Here is a 22,715-nt window from a genome sequence, read left to right on the forward strand (position 1 = left end):
CCACTTGCACACATGCTGCTCTTCGAAGATGGCAGCAATGCCCATGCCTACGAGAAGGTCGACGTTAAGTGCGAGCACGACCTCAGGCCTCGTCGTGGAAGCCCCCCATACACCGCGTCAATGTGGGCGGTGATAAGCTTCGCCACAGCTCTTGTGAAGGCATGTGTAAGGTACTATATAGGTAAATACAATATCTTGTCCTTCAGAGTTCAAGAAAACGATAGGCTCGCCACCACCGACGCAAGCCCTCTGTCCTCGATGACATCTTAGTCCGCACGCTTCAACATCGGGCTCCGCGTGGCCTAAAGCATTGTCGATCTCGTGCCATCGAGTTGGCCCACTTGCACGCCATGCGTCTCTTCCTGGCACTAATGCACGTGCCTACGAGAAGGTCGTCATCGAGTGCGAGCGTGACTAGGGATGACACTTTTACACGCGGGTTCACGTATCCGCCGGATATCCGACATGTTGGATTTGGGCACAAAATTTAACCCACGAGTCTCACGCATACCTGACCCATGATAAAATAAGTTAGGTATGAGATTTACCTCTCGCCCATGGGTATCCGTCAATTATGTGAAGTTGTTCAATTGGTTTTTTATTACATTAGAGCATTGCCAAGAAAGAGTCCTAAAAATAGGTCCTGAAAGGCAAAATAGGACCTGGTTTAATTTATTTAGGATCCAACAAATTTGTTTTACTCCAATAGTGAGTTCTATAATCATGTCATTTTGTTAATTTTGGTCTTATCCGTGGGATTTGGCGGCATTTTTTTCACTTTCCCGCCGCACCAGATTCGGTAACCACCTATTGTCTAATTCATAATCCCTTCACCAATCACCCAATCCCCATCCCAGCTACCACCTGACAGCCCTGACTCCCGATACAGAACAGCCGAACCCCTAACCCAAGTCATCCAGGCGGCGGCGGCGGCCTGGCCGCAGCCCCACCCCCACGCGTGCGGCCGGCGGCGTTGGCTCCCCATCACCTGCTCACCAATCACCCAATCCCCATCCCAGCTACCACCCGACAGCCCTGACTCCCGATCCAGAGCAGCCGAACCCCTGACCCGAGTCGTCCAGGTGGCGACGGCATTCACGTCCAGGCGGCGGCGGCGGCCTGGGCGCAGCCCCACCCCCACGCGCGCGGCCGGTGGCGTTTGCTCCCCATCACCTGCAGCAAATCAGTTGGCTTATTTCCTCCCAACTTCCCTAACTAATTACCTCCTCATCCTTGGCACAGGAGGCTTCGTAGCCTCCCAATCCTTCAGCTTCTTCATCCGAAAACGAAGATGCCTCTAGGGAGGAAGGGACTATGATGCACAAGGGAATCGCCAGCAGGTATATTACAATCTCGGATTCGACAACTCAACTCAGTAAGTCTCCTCCCTTTTCAATCTCATCGACCAAAACTACGTCTGTAGCAGATTTTTGGATGTGTCTGTTGCATATTTTTGATTTATGGCTGCATCTGTAGCAGATTTCTGTTTTTAGATGTGTTTGTATCAGATTTATTATTTATGGTTGCGTCTGTAGCAGATTAGTTTACAACTTACCAGAGAAACATACTTTTGACTGCGTCTGCGACATAATAACACTGATATGAGGCAGATCGTAGGGCATTTTCAATTCTATGGTAAAAATGAATGTCGCATGGCCTAAAGCCTCATATAGGAAAGTGACCACCAACTAAACTTAAGCCCAAAAATAAAGAGTGAATCTCACTTGAAAATAAGAGCTATTCAGGCAACTAGCAATCTTCTGGAATAAGTGAACCGTGCACATCTGAAATTCAGCCATGTCTGTCAACTCTAGCACCTCCTCCAACTCTCCAAAAAAAATAATGACTATTTGGTCAATTCTTTAACCGGCATCTGATCACAGTCCCAGCAAGCTTTGCTCCTTGTTTGTGTGATGCAATATGTCAATTGTGGCAAAGTCTCCCTTACAGATTTGCAGCCATAAAAGTGCACCTGATGGCATGCTTTATGTTTGCAGTATTTCTATGTACATTACAACATTTGATTATTCATCAGAGCCTCACTTTTTATCATCCTTTACTCCTTCAACATTTGTAGTTTTTATGATCTATTTGGTATGATGGGATCGTTGGGTCTAAAATGACATGTATTTATTGATTTCAATTTAGCACAAAATGTTTGTAAGTCTAGTTGAGATTCTATTATACTTGATCGGCTAGCAAGGTTTGCAAACCCACTTATTACACTGCAAACCCAATTATTACACTGCCAAAGATTTTTTTAATGAAAAACCAGCAAGAGACCTAATGTTATTGAGTGCATCCCTTCAAGATTTTTTACCTAGTTTAAATGTGGTTTCTTTGTTTTGTATTGTACGTACCAGCAGCCATAAATTTTCCATTCATGCCAGTTTTTTTGTAAACGCTTCAAATGTCAAGTTGTCAACAAATAGTTGTTGCCTTGCCACTAGTAATAATAACAGACCAACGATATTTTTGTATAGTATACGTTACTAATAAAATATGTAGGGCTTATTCCATCCATTTTCAAATTTGGATTTCATTACTTCTTCTGTAATGTTTTTAGAGTTTTTATTTTTTGCTACTGTGCTTTTATGGGTTAGTACACACATATCTCTTTTCTGGTTTTTCAGTGATTTATTATTTATGAAATCATGTCATCAATATACAGAAATCACTCCTACCGAATATGAGAAACAGAGGGCAGCAAATGTGATGAGGAATAATCAGATGTTCCAAAGGCTTGGGATTAATCAGTTACGCACGCTGATGACTGGTACAAGAGTAAGGAGCAAAAATGGTGGTCCAGAGGAATCAGGGTCTTTGTTTGACGGTGAGGAGAGCAACGACTCCGAGAAAGAGGAGGTAAGCAAGTTTGTAATTCATCTATTTGTTTCCTCATGTTATATATAAATATATCATTACACTTGCATTTGCAAACAAATTGATATGCACATGATTATTGTGTTATTCCTACAAGATTCCCATGTTGCAAAAGGTGTATGTAGCCATAACTCCACTGATGTTGCTGACAAACCTACACAAGGAACACAAGGATCTAAAAGGGTTGTGGCCCCTGATGTTCATGGGCAACAAATTAGATTCACTAGGCAAAGGAGTGCTGCCATAAACCAACAATCTTCTCTAAGCCTAACTACTACTACACATAACGGTTCAAGAGCCACCACAAACCAAGAATCCCTCCAAAACTTGACTAATCCAACACAGTTTACTTCAAGTGTTGCCACTGAGCAAGATTACACCCAAGTCATGACTGTTGTTGCACAACCTAGCTCTCCTATACAAGATGAGATCAATGACCACATCACAGATGAAGGCAAGTGATTTTTTTATATATAGTTTCTATTTGATTGTTATTCAATGCATTTATTAGTGTATCAAATAATCTACAATTTCTCAAATAAATTATCCTATAAATCTCATGATCTGTAGTAGTTATCTATAATATTGTTAAAAAGCCTAAGTACAAAGATCTTCATGTAATAGAGTGCCTATGTAGGTAATAGGTCCTGTATATGCAGCTTTTCAATTCTAGAATGCCTATGTAGGTAATAGATGCAACTAATACTTGGTTTTTGATTATTGAGTTGTTAAACATAGAATAAAGCTAGAGTAATGAAGTTGTATATTTGTCTAGAAATTATTATATGTTCCGCTCTGTCTTAGGAAAATGCACACATGCTTCAGAACACATCCGATCTTTGTCATTCACAAGATTTTTTTGCTAGTTTCGTAATTTAATATCTTTTTGCCTATTATGATGTTAATCACCATAATTGGTACTAAGGCAAAGAAGTAGGGGCAAACAACTTGAATCCTTGAGCAGAGGGTTAGGCTTTAAGATTCCAATCCAAATCTCTGATGGGAAGCGAAGGCCAGAGGCACCTATTCAAGCTGCAAAGTTTGCATCATAGGGTGGGATCGTACTGAGGCAACATATTCCAATATTTCCGCACTAGAAGGAGTACAAGAAGAAAGAGAACGAGGGTAAAATTATAGACTACATTGGCAAGCTTGTTGTAAGTCAAATTTTCCTTCATTTGTTCATTGTCGTTTTCAATCAAGTATCCTAAAGACACCACTTCTTTGCTAGGGTCAATTCACCATGGATGTTAACATTAGGGCAGTCAAAGATGCGTGTGTTGATATGCTAAAAGGTGGACAACGCCAATGGAGGTATAGGCTGAAAAAAGTACTTCACTGGAGTTCCTGCAAATCAAGTGAGGACTACATCGCCCATTTCATATATGACTGATGATCAATGGAGGGAGTTGGAACAATTGTGGTCTACCCCAAACCACAAGGTATTTGAGATCGAGCTCCACTTCATATCTTTATATTCAGATTCCCATAAATTGTAACATTCTTTGGTAATACTTATTAATTCTTCTACTACCATATGCCATTCCATCTTTCCCATCAGATCAATAGTTGTGCTAAATTTGGATTTCCCCTACACAATAGGCATAAATATATTTTTGATGATATCACGATCATATAAGCTACATACATATCTGGTGATAATATGTTCACCGTATTTCCGTTCAATATATTTCTTAAAAATCTAAGTCAATAACTTCATAAATATTATTTATTTGATCCTTCTCACTTATAAGATTAGTATTTCTAGCCATGGTAATATTACCTAGCAAATACTATTTAAGTCAGGACACATGTATATTTTGAATAAACCAGATTAGACCTTCATTATAATTCTTCCAATATTTGGAATAAGTGCCCAAGTCGCACCCTTAAGGGCAGCAACACACTTAAACAGGAATAACCCGTTAGTCCCTCGGATCTAGTCCGATAAAGCCACTTAACCAGGATCGAATACCACTAGCTCACTCGAAGGTGAGGCACAGAGAAATACAATAAAGCATAATACCATAAATTAAGAAAGTATCATTAGTGATTACATTATCGGAGTTTCAGAAATAATACTATGAATGTTAATGCAGCGGAAATAACTAACGGAGAAACCGAGTAACATGGCGAAGCCTGGCCACGCTACTCCTCCTGGTCCTCTCCTGCGGAAGCAATAACCCACTCAACCGTCTATCCCGGTGGCAGGGATGAAGGCCAAGTCACACCATCAACCAAATCTAGGATGTACCTGCAAAAATTATGCCACAAGCAAGGCTGAGTATACTAATACTCAGCTAGACTTACCCGGTGTGAGGAGTCTACTCCTCTACCTCTAGACATGCAGCTGTTTGGCTGAGGGGTTTGGTTTGCCAAAAGCACTAGCTAAGTCTAAAAACATATTTTAGCTTTCCAAGTTTTAGTATGCTCCTTTTTAACTAGATGTGTACCTAGCTAGTCATACATGGTATCAAACATTTTTACAAATCAACATCTTTTGCCAGTCAACTCATTTCCACTTATTACTCAATGCAGTACAATGGATCAAGCAGTCTCATTAGCTGCGAGAAGCAGACGATTCGAATTGAGTTTTTATCCTTGCAAGGTAAACCTAAACACACGACGTGGCGAGGCACTCCATCCCCACACACATCAACCATCCCCATCGATTCCCCGTCAGCAGAGAGGGGCTCACCGCCTTGGCGTACAATGCCTCACTGACCCCGACCGCCGTCGTGCAGTGACCGCACTTGTACCCACCATAACCGGAATGGGAGACCACGTCTCAGGTCGCGTGAGGAGGGCAATCTGCTGCCAGGTTCCATCAGGTACTAGGCTTATCGATTTACCATATTTCTCGGCATATGTTTAGTACGTTCAAACGCTTGACACAGGTATCCGCACGTTAATCCTTATTCCAATTTCATCTCGTAGACAACGCATCCCCATGGATCCGTGTCCACAGACCATCATCATTCTGTTATCAAAGTGGATACAATCAATTCCTGACCTCGCGCGAGTGCTAGAAAAATCACTCGACTTCTACCGAGATCCCTAATTATTAAAGCAGCTACTCGACCTAGCATACTAGTATCCATCTCAAAGGAATTCTGAGTTCATGCAACTAGGGTTTCAGGCAACTCCTACACTTAAGTGCACAGTACAAGCCTACAAACATTAAGTGTAGTAAAATAGCATATATAAACGGTTATGCATAAAACCGGGGCTTGCCTTTAACTTAACATTTAGATAGTGTTTGCTGGGGGAGGTACTCGCTTGGCGAGCATCCACTGGTTATGACCATCCTTCCTTGGGTCGTCCACCAATTGCATCTTGGGGTTGGCACCACATCACTTGCACGATCATCATCTCTCGGTCCTAAATGAGATGCAGGATGCACATGTATGAATATAATGAAATATATCACAAGACAATCCCAAAATAGACGATAGCGAACTAAACATTAAATCGTAAGACACCGTAAACAACCACACACTAGCATTAGTTATCTATACGTTATCGGCGATCAACATTAACACCATTAAAAGGACAACAACATTTTATTTATTTACGCAACGCAACTACGACATCACAAGTATGCGCATTTTATTTGTTTGGATACGGCTTTTCATTAGTTTTTCTAGTGATCATACGAAAGCAACCCCGACAACACAAATTCACTAGAGGATATAAGCGTCAATATCTATGGAACTCCTATATCGCAATCAACTAGAGCAAGAAACATATAAAACAAGACACACATGTCATCTCTAGCTTAACCATGGCTAGTCTACATTACTTAAGAGCAAACCAAATATTTTTAGCGAGAAGGATGAACTAAACAATCAAAAGCGCACTAACAGAATTTTTGGACAGCAATACAGCAGTCACTTGTTTCAGTCATAACTCACAAGATATTTAACCAAAAATAGTAAACTAGGACTTTCTAGAAAGCTTGAAAAGTTCTTTACAACTTTGGTATTGTCATCATCGCATGATTAAACACTTAGCAAGGTCAAAAGGTGTTAACACAACAGCACTGTCCAGATTTGGACAGATTCAGACTTGTGACTTTAAAAAATCATAACTGAAGATTCAGGCATCCAAACAAAGTGATCTTAAACTTTCTGGAAAGGTAATAAAATTGTCTACATATCATTTATAAACATCTCAAGGTGATTCAATATTTAACTAAGGACAAAAGACACTAGAAGGCTTTGCTGTCCAGAATTGGACAGATTCAGTCTTCAGACTTTAAACATCCATAACTAAATTTTCAGACCACCAAAAAGAGTGATCCAAGACTTTTTGGAAAGCTCAGCAAAAGCACCTCATAACTTTTATAATCACCAAGAAGTGATTCAATGTTTAACTAAGTCAAACAACACAGTTTTCGAAATCTGTTCTGACGGTGGACAGAACACAGCAAGCAGTTTGTAAAATTCATAACTCTTAAACTATCAGGCCTGTGGTTATGAAATTTTGACACAAGAAAGATAAGAAAAGCACCTACAACTTTCTTATAATGACCATGAATAGATTGTAACATTAACTTATGCAAACAGTGCAGTTTTTGAAATCTGTACAGAAAGTGGACAGATTCAGTTACTGAATTTGAAAAAAGCATAACTCCTAAACTGTCAGACCTATGGCTGTCAAATTTTAACACCAGCAAGATAATAAAGTTATCTACCACTTTTCTACAGCACATATCTACAGAAAACACAATTTAGTTCATCAAACATACAGCACAACTAAAACAGTGCGTGCAGTCCAAAACAGCAATCAATAAATTTCAGCTCCTATATAATTCAAGAATCGTCGCTTTCGAGAGACTTGAATTACTCTAACGCTTTACTATTTATTCGAGTTAAGACAATCAATTAGAACCAACAAGTCGACTTGCCAATTTTATTCAAGTCATTTAGTGCACTAAAATTACTACAACCAATTAACAATGCATTCTTCACGATAATCACTCAACAATTTGTGTTCTAAATTAGACATCACATGAGCACTACTACTTTTTACCCGCGATCATAACCATACGCTTTTAGACCACAACAAGTAATTCATCGTAACTACGAGCTTAACCAAAGCCATCTAACAAGTTGATTAATGAAAGGAATGGCATAGCCCGCCATACGACATACACGTCGGCTTGCCTATTATTATCGCAGTCCGAGACACCACATATATATCACAATCACTTATGCAATTGACTCCTACGTAACATTAGTTGGCTAATCAAAGCATAAGACTTAGCAACCCATTCAGACATTTCAACTCAAAACATGGGTGGGAGCAGGTTAATTAATGTTTCTTAACCTTTTCTCAACTTAAACTGGACAACACACAAGTCACTTAAAACACCATATTCTAGGAGGTCTAACATAGAGGCATTAACACCTGGCATAAAACCCCGTAAGACTTACATTGGCTACTGAGGGACCTAAAGCACTTATGTGTATGTCTTAGCGGATTATTCTTCAATTTTAACAAGGACCGACTTGTGAACGCTACTTGCCTCCAATAATTATTGGACTGCGATAACACTCGTATAAGACCTCTAACCGATCAACAAGACATTTATTTATCCAAAGGGGCATGGAATGTGATGATTGACAAAGCGAAGCATCACATTGCCATACAACAAAAATCATGACAACACCGATAGATACTATCCACTAATCGTTTGAAAAATTAAACTTACTTCTCGCTTGCCACTACATCATTCCTTAATCACACAACCATCACGAGCATCCTTCACACGATTATATAATAGCGACCTAAGCGTCGTGTCACAATACATACATCTTTCCCCATTGCGAGTATAACCATATCACGGCATATACCCGCACACCTCAATCAAATATCTTACGCCACCATCCCTATAATACACCACGACACACACGCACATATGTGTACTAATTAAATCCTCACATCCCATGTATTTCCAATTTACTCATCATATTAAACAACACAACACGTTTGCTTACCTAAACGTTAAGGCAACCTTGCTTCGGCATATAACCAAAACATTTTTATACCCACACACATTCCAACACCAATGTACACCACATCGACCAAAATATAATTATACAACTACAAATCGCACATATCAACAACCGCTTGTTCTTTAACCGCAAATGCGATCCTACTAACGTGTATAGCCGAAACATATTACACACATCCACATATATACATGCATTGCCCGACATCAACCAAAGCATATGTATTATAAACTATAAATCAATCAACCTGAACGAGTCGTGACTAGACGCATGGCTGTCCACATGGCTCGGTATTTCGTCGAACGGGCAAAGTGCGACGTCGACCACTAGCTGCGAAAACACATAAATTTGTTGGCGGCAGTTCATCGAACATCACACACATCGGAAAATAAACATCGAGAACAGCGGGGGTTTCTCACCAAGGGTTTTGACGACGTCGCGGATGGGCTGCTGCATCGCGCGGCTTGCTGCGCATTTTGTCGAACAGCCGGCGGGCACCATGGAGGACAGCGAGGGGGCTCCCTGCTGCGGACCGGCACTGCTACGCGGATCGGTAGACGCCGCACTGGGAGGGCCGAGCACACGGGTGGATGGCGGCCAGATGGGGAGCTCACGGCTATGGGGGAAATGGAGCTGCGCAGGGAGAAAACAGGGGGCGTCCATTACAGGGGGATCCAGACATGGCGAGAGCGGTTTGGGGGGAGGGAGATGTTGCTGCTGGGCGCCGGCAAGAGGTAGAAGAAAGGGGGCGCTGGTCTGCAACAGAGAGGCGATGAGCTAGAGGTAGAAGGCAGAGGTCCGGCCATGGTGAAGAAGCTCTCTATTGGAAAAATCTGGGCGTCACGGAGGAAAGCAGAGGCGCCGCGCCATGGCTGGGAGGTGCCTGAGCGCTGAGTTTTTGAGGAGGGAGAGGGATGGCGTGGGAGAGGGAATGGGTGGAGATGCAGTGGATCTCGGGTGCCTAGAGGCCGACAGCGATGGAGGCTTGGGCGAGCTCGGCCATGGAGCTCCCGCGCGTAGGGAAGAAAAAGCTCCCTGCTGCCGACACCGTGGATAAGGGGGCGCTCCCATGGGGGCCCTGCTCCTGCGATAGCGTGCTGCTGCATCCCAGGGAGCCGAGGGGGAAGAATGGCGCTGTTGATGGGTGGCCATGGTTGGAGCAGAGAGACCCGCGCCCATGGAGCAGGGAGGGCGTCGCTGGTGGCTGTTGCTGCCGTGAAGAAGAAGAGGCAGGGAAGAAAGAAGGTGGTGGCTGGGAAAAAATGGAGGGGTGGGAGTGCAAAATTGCCAAGGGCAAGGGAAGGGGTCCATATTTATAGAGAAACCCTAGGGTTAGGGTTTCAAATGGGCCAAATGGGCTTGGCCCAAAACGCAAAACCGGGCCGCGCTAATTTATTTCCATTTTATTTTATGGTGTTTTGATTAAACATGGATTATCGGATCGCTAATTATTTCCTGGAATACAAATGCTCCTGCGAAATTCGTCTCTACGGAGAACAGAGCGAAATAGATTTTGGAAGATCGGGCGAAAAAAACTCGGTCGAGAGTTTGATTTGAATTTGCTCGGAAATAATTCCCTACGCGTGATTCGAAAATAAATCGTCCTGAGATTTGATCGGTTTTGGATTTTTAGTCGGAGAAGGCGAATCGTGATATTTTAAAATCATTGTCGATATGGGGTTTTGAGTTCGGTTCGGACATGAGATATTTGGTTGAGTCAGATAAAATTGATTAGAGGACGACATATTGAGCATTCCGTTTGAGAGTACGGACTCAGATTAAAATAGTCGAACATAGATCGAAGTTCAGGAATTAGATTCGGGCTCAGATCAGATAACAGTCGTCGAGAGTTTGATTTAAAGAGCTTCAGATGAGATTTATAATTCGAGAATGATCTTCGAGTCTACATGAGTTCCGAGGATTAAAAGTTTTAACACGCTCCAAAATTGGCTGTTTCTCGCGATCGATTAACTCCGAATTCGGTGAACTTCCAAGAGAAAGCCTGATAGACAGAGATAAACACGATCGAGAAATAGAAATTTTCACTGAGCATTCGCGTTAGGGACAAATCTCCCGACATAACACGAAACTGACACCTGGGGTGTCACAGCCTTCCCCCCTTAAAAGAATCTCGTCCCGAGATTCGAATGAGGAGCTTTAAGGGTGGAGAAGCATGTAACTCCCAGGCTGGAGATAGATGCAAATGTATGAGATGGGATCTGACAAGATAATGAAGATAGAATTGGATAGAATATCGCGGCATGTTGAGACAAAATGCAGCGATCACTCTGAAAGAATGTTCACGAAAGACAGCACATCGGTATAGTCTCACAATGGATCACGACTATTAACCGTGATACTAGCGCGTGCCGAGCAGCTCCACCATGTGTGCACCATAGTAGGCTCTCGATTTCGTCGCGGCACCATCAGTCGTTAGTCATGATGCCATTACCAAACGTAACCAATGAAAATTCACATGGCATAAATAGATGGAGCCCATGAGAGTATGGCTCAGAAAAAAATAAGATCATGACAGGAGTTGGAACATAGGTTTTTGGCAAAAGAGCAACGCATGGGAATCTTATTCAACTCTATACACTCTTTTATGATCATCACGGAGATTATCAGGCCAGAGATTAGTACGAGATTTGATATGAGAAGGTACCAACCATGAGATCAAGATTGATGAGCTTTTATAGACATGAGAGATCCAAAGATACCAGCATAATCCATTGAACCAAATGGATACACTGCTTAAAGATAAAATCGATAAAACAACTTCACGATCCTCGGAGGAGGGGTACGAGACTGACCAGAAATGAGAGATTTAGGCAGATCAACATCTGATACTCGAGAACAGGTTATAGCAGATAACCAGATAACAAACAGATTTATTAAAGGATCCGGAGGTTTGGATGATAAGGTCACAACATGATTCACAAGGAAAAGATTACCAGATCTAGGTGGAAAGAGAGGTAGGCAAACAGGATCAGCTAGGATGACCAACAGAAATGCTACGAAGTTTTAGGGGCAAGGATTTATGGAAAGAAACATGTTTTTGATAGGGTTTGCGCAACTAGATACCAACAACAAATATATATTTTTTTGACACAAGTGCACAAGGAGACTTGGATTGGTCTAGCGGTCAAGCTGTGGGGTGTCTATAAGTTGTGCATGTGCAATTTCAAGTGTAAAACACACAAGGGCTAGAAACACCAAAACAAGCACGTGATTTGATTTTTTTTAAAGGGTTTCACTTGCTAACCACTAGGTTGCTTAAAGTGGGGTTGTCTTTTCATGAGCAAAACAAACAACTTTTTATTTTTTATTTTTTTGCTGGTTGGGGGCAAAAAGGGTTGAATAATTACAATACCACGTAGCTAGCAAGACAAGAGAAGCACCTAACACAACCTAGTCAAGACTTACCAATCTGACACAAGGTAAAGCATTTCTTATAGTTCCTAACATAGCAGTACATCACATTATTCACAAGTTATTATTAGAATAATGGTGAGAGAAGCATGTTGATGCACAAAAGATAATGATGCGACAATCATGATGCATGCTCATTCTAGTCGTCTTCTCAGACCTATCTAACTTTTCTCGGATGCTTCTACAGCATCCTTATTAATAGTAGTAGCCTTTATGGCCTATATAAATAGCCACCTAGCTACCCATCTATTTCCTAAGGCTTCACGTCCTAGGCCTAGCCTTACCGTCCTGACATCTATCCAACATTGGTTTCTAAGCAAGTTTTACTTTAGAAAAGGTTGGCAATTACGACTAATTGACTTCTCTGTAATGGTATTCGCACTGATACCAGCTGTGGCGGAACCGCCCGAATTATTCCAGCTTAAGTGCCCAAGTCGCACCCTTAAGGGCAGCAACACACTTAAACATGAATAACCCGTCAGTCCCTCGGATCTAGTCCGATAAAGCCACTTAACCAGGATCGAATACCACTAGCTCACTCGAAGGTGAGGCACAGAGAAATACAATAAAGCATAATACCATAAATTAAGAAAGTATCATTAGTGATTACATTATCGGAGTTTCAGAAATAATACTATGAATGTTAATGCAGCGGAAATAACTAACGGAGAAAACCGAGTAACATGGCGAAGCCTGGCCACGCTACTCCTCCTGGTCCTCTCCTGCGGAAGCAATAACCCACTCGACCGTCTATCCCGGTGGCAGGGATGAAGGCTAAGTCACACCATCAACCAAATCTAGGATGTACCTGCAAAAATTATGCCACAAGCAAGGCTGAGTATACTAATACTCAGCTAGACTTACCCAGTGTGAGGAGTCTACTCCTCTACCTCTAGACATGCAGCTATTTGGCTGAGGGGTTTGGTTTGCCAAAAGCACTAGCTGAGTCTAAAATCATATTTTAGCTTTTTCAAGTTTTAGTATGCTCCTTTTTAACTAGATGTGTACCTAGCTAGTCATACATGGTATCAAACATTTTTACAAATCAACATCCTTTGCCAGTCAACTCATTTCCACTTATTACTCAATGCAGTACAATGGATCAAGCAGTCTCATTAGCTGCGAGAAGCAGACGATTCGAATCGAGTTTTTATCCTTGCAAGGTAAACCTAAACACACGACGTGGCGAGGCACTCCATCCCCACACACATCAACCGTCCCCATCGATTCCCCGTCAGCAGAGAGGGGCTCACCGCCTTGGCGTACAATGCCTCACTGACCCCGACCGCCGTCGTGCAGTGACCGCACTTGTACCCACCATAACCGGAATGGGAGATCACGTCTCAGATCGCGTGAGGAGGGCAATCTGCTGCCAGGTTCAATCAGGTACTAGGCTTACCGATTTACCATATTTCTCGGCATATGTTTAGTACGTTGAAACGCTTGACACTGGTATCCGCACGTTAATCCTTATTCCAATTTCATCTCGTAGACCACGCATCCCCATGGATCCGTGTCCACAGACCATCATCATTCTGTTATCAAAGTGGATACAATCAATTCCTGACCTCGCGCGAGTGCTAGAAAAATCACTCGACTTCTACCGAGATCCCTAATTATTAAAGTAGCTACTCGACCTAGCATACTAGTATCCATCTCAAAGGAATCCTGAGTTCATGCAACTAGGGTTTCAGGCAACTCCTACACTTAAGTGCACAGTACAAGCCTACAAACATTAAGTGTAGTAAAATAGCATATATAAACGGTTATGCATAAAACCGGGGCTTGCGTTTAACTTAACACTTAGATAGTGTTTGCTGGGGGAGGTACTCGCTTGGCGAGCATCCACTGGTTATGTCCATCCTTCCTTGGGTCGTCCACCAATTGCATCTTGGGGTTGGCACCACATCACTTGCACGATCATCATCTCTTGGTCCTAAATGAGATGCAGGATGCACATGTATGAATATAATGAAATATATCACAAGACAATCCCAAAATAGACGATAGCGAACTAAACATTAAATCGTAAGACACCGTAAACAACCACACACTAGCATTAGTTATCTATACGTTATCGGCGATCAACATTAACACCATTAAAAGGACAACAACATTTTATTTATTTACACAACGCAACTAAGACATCACAAGTATGCGCATTTTATGTGTTTGGGTATGGCTTTTCATTAGTTTTTCTAGTGATCATACGAAAGCATCCCCGACAACACAAATTCACTAGAGGATATAAGCGTCAATATCTATGGAACTCCTATATCGCAATCAACTAGAGCAAGAAACATATAAAACAAGACACACATGTCATCTCTAGCTTAACCATGGCTAGTCTACATTACTTAAGAGCAAACCAAACATTTTTAGTGAGAATGATGAACTAAACAATCAAAAGCGCACTAACAGAATTTTTGGACAGCAATACAGCAGTCACTTGTTTCAGTCATAACTCACAAGATATTTAACCAAAAATAGTAAACTAGGACTTTCTAGAAAGCTTGAAAAGTGCTTACAACTTTGGTATTGTCATCATAGCATGATTAAACACTTAGCAAGGTCAAAAGGTGTTAACACAACAGCACTGTCCAGATTTGGACAGATTCAGACTTGTGACTTTAAAAATTCATAACTGAAGATTCAGGCATCCAAACAAAGTGATCTTAGACTTTCTGGAAAGGTAATAAAACTGTCTACATATCATTTATAAACATCTCAGGGTGATTCAATATTTAACTAAGGACAAAAGACACTAGAAGGCTTTGCTGTCCAGAATTGGACAGATTCAGTCTTCAGAATTTAAACATCCATAACTAAATTTTCAGACCACCAAAAAGAGTGATCCAAGACTTTTTGGAAAGCTCAGCAAAAGCACCTCATAACTTTTATAATCACCAAGAAGTGACTCAATGTTTAACTAAGTCAAACAACACAGTTTTCGAAATCTGTTCTGACGGTGGACAGAACACAGCAAGCAGTTTGTAAAATTCATAACTCTTAAACTATGAGGCCTGTGGTTATGAAATTTTGACACAAGAAAGATAAGAAAAGCACCTACAACTTTCTTATAATGACCATAAACAGATTGTAACATTAACTCATGCAAACAGTGCAGTTTCTGAAATCTATACAGAAAGTGGACAGATTCAGTTACTGAATTTGAAAAAAGCATAACTCCTAAACTGTCAGACCTATGGCTGTCAAATTTTAACACCAGCAAGATAATAAAGTTATCTACCACTTTTCTATAGCACATATCTACAGAAAACACAATTTATTTCATCAAACATACAGCACAACTAAAATAGTGCGTGCAGTCCAAAACAGCAATCTATAAATTTCAGCTCCTATATAATTCAAGAATCGCCGCTTTCGAGAAACTTGAATTGCTCTAACGCTTTACTATTTATTCGAGTTAAGACAATCAATTAGAACCAACAAGTCGACTTGCCAATTTTATTCAAGTCATTTAGTGCACTAAAATTACTACAACCAATTAACAATGCATTCTTCACGATAATCACTCAACAATTTGTGTTCTAAATTAGACATCACATGAGCACTACTACTTTTTACCCGCGATCATAACCATACGCTTTTAGACCACAACAAGTAATTCATCGTAACTACGAGCTTAACCAAAGCCATCTAACAAGTTGATTAACCAAAGGAATGGCATAGCCCGCCATACGACATACACGTCGACTTGCCTATTATTATCGCAGTCCAAGACACCACATATATATCACAATCACTTACGCAATTGACTCCTATGTAACATTAGTTGGCTAATCAAAGCATAAGACTTAGCAACCCATTCAGACATTTCAACTCAAAACATGGGTGGGAGCAGGTTAATTAATGTTTCTTAACCTTTTCTCAACTTAAACTGGACAACACACAAGTCACTTAAAACACCATATTCTAGGAAGTCTAACATAGAGGCATTAACACCTGGCATAAAACCCCGTAAGACTTACATTGGCTACTGAGGGACCTAAAGCACTTATGTGTATGTCTTAGCGGATTGTTCTTCAATTTTAACAAGGACCGACTTGTGAACGCTACTTGCCTCCAATAATTATTGGACTGCGATAACACTCGTATAAGACCTCTAACCGATCAACAAGACATTTATTTATCCAAAGGGGCATGGAATGTGATGATTGACAAAGCGAAGCATCACATTGCCATACAACAAAAGTCATGACAACACCGATAGATACTATCCACTAATCGTTTGAAAAATTAAACTTACTTCTCGCTTGCCACTACATCATTCCTTAATCACACAACCATCACGAACATCCTTCACACGATTATATAATAGCGACCTAAGCGTCGTGTCACAATACATACATCTTTCCCCGTTGCGAGTATAACCATATCACGGCATATACCCGCACACCTCAATCAAATATCTTACGCCACCATCCCTATAATACACCACGGCACACACGCACATACGTGTACTAATTAAATCTTCGCATCCCATGTATTTCCAATTTACTCATCATATTAAACAACACAACACGTTTGCTTACCTAAATGTTAAGGCAACCTTGCTTCGGCATATAACCAAAACATTTTTATACCCACACACATTCCAACACCAATGTACACCACATCGACCAAAATATAATTATACAACTACAAATCGCACATATCAACAACCGCTTGTTCTTTAACCGCAAATGCGATCCTACTAACGTGTATAGCCGAAACATATTACACACATCCACATATATACATGCATTGCCCGACATCAACCAAAGCATATGTATTATAAACTATAAATCAATCAACCTGAACGAGTCGTGACTAGACGCATGATTGTCCACATGGCTCGGTATTTCGTCGAACGGGCAAAGCGCGACGTCGACCACTAGCTGCGAAAACACACAAATTTGTTGGCGGCAGTTCATCGAACATCACACACATCGGAAAATAAACATCGAGAACAGCGGGGGTTTCTCACCAAGGGTTTTGACGACATCGCAGATGGCCTGCTGCATCGCGCGACTTGCTGCGCATTTTGTCGAACAGCCGGCGGGCACCACGGAGGACAGCGAGGAGGGGGCTCCCTGCTGCGGACCGGCACTGCTGCGCGGATCGGTAGACGCCGCACTGGGAAGGCCGAGCACACGGGTGGATGGCGGCCAGATGGGGAGCTCACGGCTATGGGGGAAATGGAGCTGCGCAGGGAGAAAACAGGGGGCGTCCATTACAGGGGGATCCGGCCATGGCGAGAGCAGTTTGGGGGGAGGGAGATGTTGCTGCTGGGCGCCGGCAAGAGGTAGAAGAAAGGGGCGCTAGTCTGCAACAGAGAGGCGATGAGCTAGAGGTAGAAGGCAGAGGTCCGGCCATGGTGAAGAAGCTCTCTACTGGAAAAATCTGGGCGTCACGGAGGAAAGCAGAGGCGCTGCGCCATGGCTGGGAGGTGCCTGAGCGCCGAGTTTTTGAGGAGGGAGAGGGATGGCGTGGGAGAGGGAATGGGTGGAGATGCAGTGGATCTCGGGTGCCTAGAGGCCGACAGCGATGGAGGCTTGGGCGAGCTCGGCCATGGAGCTCCCACGCGCGGGGAAGAAAAAGCTCCCTGCCGCCGATGCCGTGGATAAGGGGGCGCTCCCCTGGGGGCCCTGCTCCTGCGATGGCGTGCTGCTGCATCCCAGGGAGCCGAGGGGGAAGAATGGCGCTGTTGCTGGGTGGCCATGGTTGGAGCAGAGAGACCCGCGCCCATGGAGCAGGGAGGGTGTCGCTGGTGGCTGTTGCTGCCGTGAAGAAGAAGAGGCAGGGAAGAAAGAAGGTGGCGGATGGGAAAAAATGGAGGGGTGAGAGTGCAAAATTGCCAAGGGCAAGGGAAGGGGTCCATATTTATAGAGAAACCCTAGGGTTAGGGTTTCAAATGGGCCAAATGGGCTTGGCCCAAAACGCAAAACCGGACCGCGCTAATTTATTTCCATTTTATTTTATGGTGTTTTGATTAAACACGGATTATCGGATCGCTAATTATTTCCCGGAATACAAATGCTCCTGCGAAATTCGTCTCTACGGAGAACAGAGCGAAATAGATTTTGGAAGATCGGGCGAAAAAAACTCGGTCGAGAGTTTGATTTGAATTTGCTTGGAAATAATTCCCTACTCGTGATTCGAAAATAAATCGTCCTGAGATTTGATCGGTTTTGGATTTTTAGTCGGAGAAGGCGAATCGTGATATTTTAAAATCGTTGTCGATATGGGGTTTTGAGTTCGGTTCGGACATGAGATATTTGGCTGAGTCAGATAAAATTGATTAGAGGACGACATATTGAGCATTCCGTTTGAGAGTACGGACTCAGATTAAAATAGTCGAACATAGATCGAAGTTCAGGAATTAGATTCGGGCTCAGATCAGATAACAGTCGTCGAGAGTTTGATTTAAAGAGCTTCAGATGAGATTTATAATTCGAGAATGATCTTCGAGTCTGCATGAGTTCTGAGGATTAAAAGTTTTAACACGCTCCAAAATTGGTTGTTTCTCGCGATCGATTAACTCCGAATTCGGTGAACTTCCAAGAGAAAGCCTGATAGACAGAGATAGACACGATCGAGAAATAGAAATTTTCACTGAGCATTCGCGTTAGGGACAAATCTCCCGACATGACACGAAACTGACACCTGGGGTGTCACAATAATTCTTCCAGATTAGACCCATCTTTTTTACCATTTCCTAAGATCTGAACATATGTCATGGCAAAACGACTATAACTTAAGGAAATCTCAATCTTCTGATTAATAGCAAGCACTTCTTTGATAGTGCTAGTGCTGGCCAGAAAAATGGCACTGTGGAGCATCTGAAATGCTGCTTCACTTGGCTCATAGGAATGGCACCTTAGTCCTTAGGATAGAGCAAAATAACATAATCTCAAGCTAATATATTGTTCCTGCTATTACAATTGATGTGTATTATTACTTTCTAGAAAATTAGTAAAAATGTATCCATGTACTATCTTTTGGGAGTAAATGCCATATCCATGATATTGTGTAGGCAGTAAATCCAATCATGTGATAGGCGTTGTGTTTCATGAATTTGAGGGGAAAATGCTTTTTGTTCACTAATAATCTCATGTGCTAAACTATGAAAAAAATATCGATAAGTTGAAGGACATAGGAAAAAGATGCCATTCCCTTTCAGCCTTTGTGATGACAATGTAGTAAAGCATTTGTGCTTTAAATAAATGGATGACTTAACCATTTTCCTTTGCACTTGATTTGTTGAGAATTTTATGTTTTCACTATCAAATGTTTTTTAACTTGGTTTCTGCATTTAATATTTCAAACTAAACAATCTTGTAACATGAGCCTGCATATTTTGATACATAAATTGTTATGCCTGCTGCTGATGTCTTATGCCCTATACGCAGCCACATGGGAGCGGTGTCGCGCTTTGCTTCTAGTTATCTCTATTTCTCTACCTAACGGTTGTGTTTTCCATACAGAACAATTGTGTCAAGAACAAACTTAATCGTGAGAAAGTGCAGTTTGCACAGTGCACAGGATCTCAATCATACATTGCAAAAGCTTATGTAGTGGTAAGAAACTAATTATGTTATGTATGCATCAAATTTGGTTCATGCAGTCATTTGTATTACCTGTTGTAGTCAACATACTAACCAGCATTGCAGCAACAATAGGCCAGTTCTTCATGCTGCAGCCATTTGTGTTAGCTATAAGATATTTGTATTAGTTGCTGCTGCTAAAACATGCCAAATACGAGCAATGTAGCTATAGCAGACCAACACAACTACTGTAGTCATTTGTAGTAGCTATATGATATGTGTATTATTTGTTCTGCAGCCAAATACCTGTAAGATATTTGTATTAGCTGATGTATATTGTTTATATCATTTAATAACCCATGATAAAACCTTGTTGAATGCCCTCAATTGATTTTTCCTTGTTCTGGGGCAAGTAGAAAGGTGACATGCTTTTTCAAGTGATGAATTATTAGCTTATGTTTTGATCTCCATACTGACACAATTTATTTGACATCATTTCAGAGGCAAGAAAAATATAAAGATGTTGAACCTAGTGCAATTGATCTTTTTAAGGAGATGCATTGCAGCAAGAAGAAAGGATTTAGTGAAGCCGTTCAGAAAGCTATAGTGAGTAGTTTTTCTGTTTGTTATGACTCCTGAACATGCATTACACTATATTAAGTTTTAATCTTTATGCTAGGGTGTTATGGAAGCAATGGTGGCAGCACCAGTTGAAGATGGAGAGTGCGCAAAGTCTTCTATAGAAGTTGTTTCCAATGTGCTGTCGGATTCAAGTAAATTTCTTTGCAATGCTGGTCTTGCGTCCTCTAAGAGAAGCAACACTGGGACAGTTTCAGCAAGGATGCAAGAGATTCAGTCTCAATTGGACACTGAGAGACAAGAAAAAGATGGACTTCACGAAGAAATGGAAACACTTAAGGCCAAGTCACAAGCATCCGAGGCAACCATTGCTAATCAATCAACTGAAATTGCGGATTTGAAGAAGTCCTTAGCAGAAAATACCAATCTCCTTCGACAAATAATAAGCATCAATCATAGTTAGATGGCTCCTTAAGTATGCTTGCCAAGGTGTTGGTATCAACCATCTCGAAGATCCATCTCACAGAACTTTGCAGCTGTTTTTATCCTTATGCTTGCTGTATGGAATTGCAACTTCTGGATATTATGTGTTCTCTTAGTACTTGTTAGGTTAAAGGATTATGAATCATGGTCTTTTATGTGTTGGACGTATTATGTTTGAAATATATGCATTATGTTTTGGATGGTTGTGGGCCTCAATATATTTAGTGATGAATCAAAATATCATAATATGATTGCCACGCCATCTGCCACACAAGTGTTTTTGTGACAATAAATTTCGTCATAGTTTATTTGACATGTCATCTGCCACGTCATCCATTTTATGACGAAATTTATTGTCACGAAGTTATGGCCACATTAGCATCCATGTAAACGTATTTACGATGGATATATCTGTCATAAAACTTTGCCACGTCACTTTCCATGTCATATCTCCACGTCATTAGCCACGTGGCAACCGACTGATTACTACACTTAATGACGTTTTCGCCTTATTTATGATGATTTGGAGCGTCATAGATTTAATGACAAAAACGATGATCGTCATTCAACCTGTGACGTTTCTTACTCGTTCGTCACAGAAGTTGCTTTAACACGGCACTTCTGTGACAACAGTGTTTTTGTCATAAAGTCATCACAAACACTTATGCTATGACAAAAATACCATTGTTTGTGACACAATCTAAATGTAGGTCACATGTGTTGTAGTGCCTTTACGTGTGGATACCTTGGAGGTGCTGTATCTGGAGAACTAGGACGAACCGCACGAGGACGAAGGACTCCACGACTGCACGACACTGCTCGACGTGTTCGTCTACATCGAGACGTCTACCGCTGCCCTGCGCGTCTAGTGATAATTCCATGACCTATAATTGTAGTAGTTCTTGGTTTATGGGGTCGAAAATTTTGTTTTGCGCTAGTGTATCCTCCACATAATCCATCAACGGTATCAGACGCCCGATCAAACCTTCCAGAAATAGCTCCTGCTTTTTCTCATCGTCATTGACCTCCCTAGGAGCATATCAGGATAGCTAGACGAACTTGTCTCTGTATTCACTTACGAACATGCCTCCCTATTTAAGGGATAGGAACTCCTTCTTTTAATCTTCATAAGGCCAGTAGGAATATGGTAATTCCTAAATTGAGTGGAGAATTCTGCCCAGGCAATGGTGTTGGCAGCAGCGTGAGCAGTGCAATATGTATCCCACCAATGTGCAGAGGGGTCGGTAAGGCAACCCGATGCATAGAGTACTTTCTCCCTATCAGTACATTGGGCTATGTTGAGCATCTTGTTCACGGATTTCAACCAGTCATCAGCTTGTAGTGGATCCGAAGAGTTAGAGAATGTTGATAATCTCCCGGTGCTTATCCCTAGGTGGAGCTGATGGTGGTGGAGGTGATAGTTCTTGTCGTTCCTGTCGTACTTGGCGCATTTCTTGGCGTTCTTGCCACATTTCCTGTCGTATTTCCTGCCGCTCCAGGCGCATCACCTATCGTTCTTGTCGAATTTGCACTTGCATTTCTGTCATGGTGTTTGCCATTTGCTGCAGCAGCTACATCTGACCGGTAACAACGGGATCTGTTCCAGTCGGTGGAGGGTTCGGTGGAGGATTCATCTCTAGTTGTAGTTGGTTAACAATCCTCCTGCGATGGTTGTTGGCAGGTAGATCGATACCGCCTCTCCTCCTGGTATTAACCATCTGGGTTAGAGATATATGGTAAGACGATTTTGCAAGGGGAATAATTTAGCAAG

The 22,715-nt window shown here is 41.8% G+C and overlaps 1 pseudogene; it reads left to right on the top strand.

The window, feature by feature from the left end:
- Positions 1–1,291: 1,291 nt before the first annotated feature.
- On the top strand, positions 1,292–20,924 carry LOC103642360 (uncharacterized; annotated as a pseudogene).
- The last annotated feature ends 1,791 nt before the right edge of the window (positions 20,925–22,715 follow it).

This window comes from Zea mays, chromosome 10 (assembly GCF_902167145.1).
Source record: "Zea mays cultivar B73 chromosome 10, Zm-B73-REFERENCE-NAM-5.0, whole genome shotgun sequence".
In the NCBI taxonomy this organism is placed as follows: Eukaryota; Viridiplantae; Streptophyta; class Magnoliopsida; order Poales; family Poaceae; genus Zea; species Zea mays.